General features: G+C 38.3%; 1 pseudogene across 1 annotated transcript; it reads left to right on the plus strand.

Annotated features, from left to right (window-relative positions):
• Positions 1 to 5,990: 5,990 nt before the first annotated feature.
• LOC309660408 (elongation factor 1-alpha 1 pseudogene) lies at positions 5,991 to 8,169 on the plus strand (annotated as a pseudogene). The gene has a single exon. The product of its transcript is annotated as an elongation factor 1-alpha 1 pseudogene (transcript).

The raw sequence follows: 8,169 nt of genomic DNA on the forward strand, positions 1-8,169 counted from the left end.
AGAGTAGCCCCCGCTCGCCGCAACTAGAGAAAGCCCACGTGCAGCAACAAAGACCCAACACAGTCAAAAAAATAAAATAAGTGTCTATATAAATGAATACAGAGACCTGGGTCTTGAGCTTGGTTAATGTCAATCTATCCTAAAAGGCAAGTTGACTAAGTATGCTGTCAAAAAGCCTCAGGATGCAGGTTTTCAAATCTACAAGCTTATGAACTGGCCCCTGGATTGTGGTGAATTAGCCAAGGGAAGAGTCCAGCCTCTAATAGCCAACCAGTTCATCTCCACTGGCCATATTTCTCATTCACATCTCACACATGTTAAGTGAGTGTGTTTATTCCCATTTCAATCTTACAAGGTTAAGTTCAAGTTCTGGAAATGGATAAAAGGAGAAGCTCCATTAAAGACCATACCAAGTTCATATTAAAGCATGTTTATCATGGGCTCTCAGGATGTGAGAATGATATATTGCTGTACACAAGCTGACAGTTTACCCTGCATTATTTCATCTGGTTAAATGCTTGTTAATGCAATCACATTATAGAGAGGAGAGGTATGGAATTCCTTTCTCTATTCTGATACAAGTTTTAGTCTCTTTAGTGACGAATGTTTTAGTATGACACTTACCTGATTTCAAAACTGTTCCATTATCTGCTTGTTTAGCAGTGGGAAGAATGAAGCATTCTTTCAAAAACAGTCACTATGAACTCCAGTGAAAGACAGTGTCCATAGGCTAGAAGAGATAAGTAAACCTACAGCAATATTTACTATGTGCATTGCATTATACAACCAGCCATAATAGATTCCAAAAAGTATTACATGGTAGACTTACCCTCAAGAGATTTACAGTATCACTGGGATGATAAGTATCATTGTGATAACCTGATAAGTTCAATCACAGTAAAGAATTTAACCAAGAACCCAAGATGATATGAGATGCTACAAGGCCATGTAATAATTATCAAATGAATTATTTGAGCAATAAATACATCACATTAGTATGATCCAGGCTAGGTTGTTGTGAGTTTCTTACCAAAATGATAGTAAATCAAAGAAAACGGAAGCATCACATTTGTCTTTTTTTTCTCCTCTGAGACAAAATTGAAGAAGAGCAGAAAATGTTCCCCTCTTGTCCAATATGGAACTAGCCAAAGTGTGAGGCCAGTCGATAAAAATCATAACATAGATGATGCTTGTCTTCTTAAATTTCCCCAAGTCCACTCTCTGCTCACCTCCCCACACATGCACACACAGCACCTTCTTGCTGCCCCCATCTTCCCAAAGCCCCAGTTGTTGCAGCTTTCCCAGAACTTATATCCCGGGACAATGCTTCCTCCAGAATTATTCATTTTTCTGCCTCCCTCCCTATGCTAAGTCCCCCTTCTTCCCCACACTTTCTCCTTAACCTGTTTCCTTACAAAAGTTGTTTTTAGCTAGCTATCAGAAAATAGAGAAATTTGGTGAATTTACCATAAGGTGTTGGAGAATAATATCAACTTGCAGCCAACCCATGAATATTTTTACACTTTAAAAGAGGGCATTTGGAGATCACAACTCCCCCAGTGAATTTCTAGTAGTTGCATTTTAGTCACTGTAACATTGAATGGGGGCTGGAGCAGGGGTACAAACAGGCAGGTCATGGGCCAGGAGGCAAAGAGCTTCTGAATATTCTGCGTGAATCTGCCTGTGAATTCCAGCCATTATCCCATATTTTATAGTTGGAGGGGTATGCCCCCGTGTTTAAAAATATACTTTCAAATCCATTCGGGAAATATGCACTCATCCTACTAGGACAATTCCCATAAGAGTCATATCCACAATAAATATGTATTGTGTTGATGACCAGGGTCTCAGATCAGACTGCTCAAAAATACTAGGTTATTGAGTTGATGGTCCTAATCTTTGAACAGTGAAATGTAGCAAAATCCATACCCAATTAAGAGATTAAAATATCAATGATAAATTTCAAAGCTATTGTGAAAACTAGTCTAACATCTTAGTCATTGGACAGAAATATGAGAAAATATAGAAAATTTGAATAACAATGTATTCAAATTAATAGCTGGTATGAGAACTTTATACACATAAACAGAATACATGTTATTCTTAAATAACAGGGAACAGTCATAAAAATTGACTACCTCCTAGGCCACAAAGGAGGCCCTAATAAATTCCAAAAAAAAAAAAAATCAACATCATACAGACTACACTCTCTGACCATCAGACAATAAAATTTGACCTTGATAATAAGAGGATAGGTTTTTTAAAATCCCATAAGGGGCTTCCCTGGTGGCACAGTGGTTAAGAATCCACCTACCAGTGCAGGAGACACAGGTTCAAGCCCTGGTCCGGGAAGATCCCACATGCCGCAGAGCAACTAAGCCCATGCGCCACAACTACTGAGCCTGTGCTCTAGAGCCCGCGAGCCACAACTACTGAACCCACATGCCACAACTACTGAAGCCCTTGCACCTAGAGCCCGTGCTCCACATCAAGAGAAGCCACCGCAATGAGACGCTTGTGCACCGCAACGAAGAGTAGCCCCTGGGCTCGCCACAACTAGAGAAAGCCCATGTGCAGCAGCGAAGACCCAACACAGCCAAAAAAAAAAAAAAAAAGTAATGTAATAAAAAAAAAATCCCATAAGCCTGGGAGAGGGAAAACAAAAACAAAAACAAAACTTCTAAGTAATCCTTGGGAAGCATTAGGGAAATTATGAAAGACTTGGAATGCAATAAAACGAACTCTTTACATTGCTTAGTCTGTGGGACACAGGTCTTAGAGGAAAATTTATAGCTTTAAGTACATTTATCAGAAAGCAAGAAAGGTTGAAAACAAATGAACTGATAATACATATCCAAATCAAGAAATTGGTAAAAGTACAATAGAATCAACCCAAAGAAGTAAGAAGAAAAAAGTAACAAAGATAAGGAGAGAAACCAGTTATAAAGAAAATGAGAAAAACAATAAAGAATATTCACAAACCAAAAGCTGATTGTTTTTGTTTTTTAGATTAAGTAAACAAACCTGTGGCAAGATAAATGAGGAAGGAAAAAGAAAAACTGCAAAACAACAAGACACAGGAGTAAAGGGGGAAAACAGTATACAAACATAGATTTTAAATAGTAAATATTTAAATATATTTATAAATGTATTTAGAAACAACTATTCACAAAAACTTTCAAAACTAAAAGAAGTTAACAAATTACCCTTCTGGAAAAGGGTGAAAATCCCAAAACTGACACAAAAAACACTAGAAAATTTGGATAGACCAATGATTGTTAAATAAAATGATATGATAACCAAACCTTTCCCAAGGTACAGGCGATTTTCAGGTAAGTTCTTGCAATCTTTTAAGAAACAGATAATCCCTACCTTATTCAGTTTGCTTCATAAAACAAAAAAGAAGGAAAGACTCCCAACATCTTTTATGAGGCTAATATAACCTTAAATACAAAACTAACTATAGATAATACAAAGTAAGAAAATGATGGGCTTATTTCACTTATGGTCATAGATGTGTGTAAATAAAATATTAACTAACCTAATCCAACACTGCACTTAAAAAAAAAACACGAAATACAAGGATGGTTTGATGTCATGTCTATGTAATTCACCACATTAATAGATTAAAGGAGAAAAATAAATTATCTCAATAGATGGAAAAATGCATTTGAAAAAATACCTAGTCATGATTTTTTAAATTCTCAGAAAACTAGGAATAGAAGGAGATTCTTTAACTTAATAAAGATTATATGTACCTAAAACCTACAGTAACCATTTTACATAATGGAAAGATTTTAGATGCGTTTGACTTATGACTGGGAACAATAGGAAAGACACAGATGAATTCACACTATGCTGCTGTCTATTACTAGAGGTCCTGGTTAATGAGATAAGGTAAGACAAAGAAACAAGATATGGAAGAATTAGAAGAGACAAAACTGTCATCTACTTATAAAATTCAACAGAAATACAAACTAAATAAAAGTTTAGCCAGGTTGTCAGATATAGGATCAAGTTACCAAAATTGGTATCATTACCTCTACACTAGCAATAACTAATTTAAAAATGTAGCAGAAAACAAGACACCATCACAAAGGGAAAAAAACCTGTAAATTATTTCAGAATTAAACTAAAATGACTGCACAACATCTTTAAGGAGAAAATTGTAAAAGAAGATCTGACTAAATAGACAATAAAATGTTTCATGGAAGAATGTCTTCACAGTGTATATTTGTTAGTTAATTCTTCCTAAATTAAGCTATAAAACAAATTATTGCCATTCCAGTCAAAATTAAGAAACTCAAAAAAAATCATGATAAATTTGTGTGGAAAAATAAAGGTCTATGAGTAGCTGAGTCAAAAATACTTCCTTATCATGCATGAAGACATATCTTAAAATTATAACAGTCAAATTAGAATGGTAGTGGTAAAAAAAAATAGACAAATAGACCGGTGTAACAGAATATAGACTCAAAAACAGACCTGTGTCGTGGAGGTATAGGTTAACAACTCTGAAACTGCTTTTATGCATCCTGGAATTAAACGAATAAGCAAATGGATGGAAAATGATGGGGGTCAGGTTTCTCACTGTTGAAGAGGGCAGTTACTTATAAACAAGAAGGTAAAGCTAGAATGAACCCTGTGAGACTGATAAGAGTTGGAGATATCACTATGATCTCATATTTAACTTAATATAAACAGAGATAGATTGATACAGAAATAAGTATAGATATGTATTATACCTGGGTTTGTACACATGCATATATTTCCTAGCTCTTTTCACTGACAGAACCTAGAAGCAGTGACACCCCAGTGGCAATGAGCACACCCAGTGCCCACATCTTGATTTCTAATACCATTACCAAATAAAAGGAGCCAGGACTCTTTGGAGAAATGGCAAATTCTAAGGCTGGGACAGAGCACATATTAAACAAGCCCTGAGCATCTTGTAGTACCAGAAAGTAAGAAATGTTTCCCGAAAAATGGAGGATATGTCAAAGGGACACAGGAACCAACTTGAAATAATTCCCAATGGAACAATTTGAGTGACAAAATAATTAACATAGTATTGGATTATAATCCCAGGTATAAAATAAATGTACATGTCTATACAGATATTAAATGATTGTATAAATAAATAAGTGGGGAGAAGACCTTCCTTACAAGGTAAGATTCCTTACAGATCTTCTTACAAAAGTAATCCAAGTAATATATGTAGTTACTTCCTGCTCCAAGAGGTGGAGCTTAGATCACACACTCCCTCCCCACCTCCTCCAGTGTAGGCTTAGTGACCAACTTCCAAAGATTAGAGTATGGAAAAGGAAAAATTATAACTTCAGAGTGGAGAAACATGACAAACACTACCTTAACCAAGTGATCAAGGTTAACATCACCAGTGATAAGTGCTGTTGCTATCAGTTACCCTTGACGTGATGTGATGAGAAGGGCATTTCACGTCTATAGCATCCTTCCCCAAACCCATAACCCCAGCCCAATCATGTGAAAGACGTCAGACAAATCTAAATTGAGGGAGTCTAAAAAATACATCACCTGTACTCTTTAAAACTGTCAAGATCATGAAAAACAAGGAAAAACTGGGAAACTGTCAAAGATCAGATGAGACTGGGGAGACATGACAACTAAATGCTCTGTGATGCCCTGGACTCGATCCTGGGACAGGAGAGGGACACTAGGGGAAAAGTTGGTAAAATACGAATAAAGTCTGGAGTTTAGTTAACAGCAATGTACCAAAGTTGGTTTCTTAGTTTCCCAAATAAGCATGAAAAATATGGATATTAGATGAAACTGGATGAGGGTGTATGGAATTCCTCTTTTCAACTTTTCTGCAAATCTAGAATTATTCCAAAATTAAAACTTTATTCAAAAGAAAACAAAGACCTTTGCATATACAGGAACTTGACATATGATAAAGGTAGCACTACTTTTTTCACAACGGGTTTTCCACCAGAACACAGCTGTCATGAAACCCACGGCTGAATCTAAGCCAAAATGGGAAGGAAAAGACTCATATCAACATTGTCAGCACTGGACACTTAGATTCAGGCAAGTCTACCATTAATGGCCATCTGATCTACAAATATGGTGGGACTGACAAAAAAAACCACCAAAAAATTTGAGAAGGAGGCTGCTGAGATGGGAAAGGGCTCATTCAAGGATGCCTGGGTCTTGGACAAAGTGAAAGATGAACGTAAGTGTGGCATCACCATTGATATGTTGTATCACCATCAATATCTCCCTGTGGAAATTCAAGACCACCAAGCATTATGTGACCGTCATTGATGCCACAGGACACAGAAACTTTATCAAAAACATGATCACAGGCAATTCTCAGCCAGACTGTGCTGTCTTCACTGTTGCTGATGGTGTTGGTGAATTTGCAGCAAGTGTTCCAAGAACAAGCAGACCCATGAGTGTGCTCTTCTGGCTTACACACTGGGTGTGAAGCAATTCATTGTTGGTGTTAACAAAAGGGATTCCTACAGCCAGAAAGAGATACAAGGAAATCATTAAGGAAGTCAGCACCTACATTATGAAAATTGGCTATAACCCTGACACAGTAGCATCTATGCCAATTCTGGTTGGAATGGTGACAACATGCTGGAGCCATGGAAAGTCACCCATAAAGATGGCAATGCCAGTGCAACCACACCGCCTGAAGCTCTGGATTGCATTCTGCCACCAACTCATCCAACTGACAAACTCATTTGTCTGCCCCTCCAGAACATTTACAAAATTGACGGAATTGATACTGTCCCTGTGGAGCCGGATGTTCTCAAACCCAGCATGGTGGTCACCTTGGCTCCAGTCAACGTTATAATTGAAGCCAAGTCTGATGAAATGCACCATGAAGCTCTGAGTGAAGCTCTTCCGGGGGATTATGTGGGCTTCAACATCGAAAAGGTGTCTGTCAAAGATATTCACCACGGCAATGTGGGTGGTGTCAGCAAAAATGACCCACCAATGGAAGCAGCTGACTTCCGGACTATCCCAAACCATCCAGGCCAAATCAGTGCTGGCTATGCACCTGTGTGGGATTGTCACCCAGCTCACATTGCTTGCAAATTTGCTGAGCTGAAGGAGGTTGATTGCCGTTCTGAGAAGAAGCCAGAAGATGGCCCCAGATTCTTGAAATCTTGTGAGGCTGCCATGGTTGATACGGTTCCTATAAGCCCATGTGTGTTGAGAGCTTCTCTGATCCCTCTTTGGGTCGTTTACTGTTCTTGACATGAGACACACAGTTGCTATGGATGTCATCAAAACAGTGGCCAAGAAGGCTGCTGGAGCTAGCAAGGTCACCAAGTCTGCCCAGAAAGCTCAGAAGGCTAAATTAATATGATCCCCAATACCTGCCACCCGCATCTTAACCGGTGGTGAAAGAATGATCTCAGCACTGTTTGTCTCAATTGGCCATTTAAACTGGTTAATAATATCAGTGTATCATAAAAGCCTTCAGAAGGAGAGAGAATGTTTGGCTTGTGTGCATGTGTGTGTGTGTGTCAGTTTTAAGTTATTAGTTTTTAAAATCAGCACTTTTTAATGGAAACAACTTGACCAAACAACTGGCACAGAATTTTGAGACCCCTTAAAACAAAGTTTAATGAGAAAAAAGAAAAAAAAAACCAACAATGGCACCAAAGATCAATGGGAAAAAGATGGTGTGGTGCATTGCAAAGCTCATCCACAAATCCCTCCCAGCCTAGAACGCAAGCCTCTTGGCAATGAGACTTTGCAGTTCCTTCCTCCGGAGGGGGAGATGTTTCTTCACCCATCCAGGAACAGTTTGGATTTAGAGGTCTCAGCAGCCAAGTACCACTGCCACCACAGAGTATTCCTGGCTTGCTAGTTCAAATTATGACAGTTCCGTGCATTTTCATTATTTCCTTTACTTTCTTTGGTCTTTATTATTCAGTTTACTTTTTTTGGTGTTTGTTAACATTTTAACTACATCAACACTGCAATTTTACTTTGCTGCTATTGAAGTAATCCTGGACCAGTAATTCCAAATGTAATTATATTTTCAAAGAGGTTTTGTGTGGGGCAAATCACCCCTGAAAGTGCAGAATGGTAGGCAGATCAACTTGAGCGCTCTGGAGATGAGTAAAGGCTTGGGGCGGGGGGGGGTGGGGGGCGGGTTGTGACTGGTAT

This window comes from Balaenoptera physalus, assembly GCF_965194825.1.
Source record: "Balaenoptera physalus genome assembly, chromosome: 4".
Lineage (NCBI taxonomy): Eukaryota > Metazoa > Chordata > Mammalia > Artiodactyla > Balaenopteridae > Balaenoptera > Balaenoptera physalus.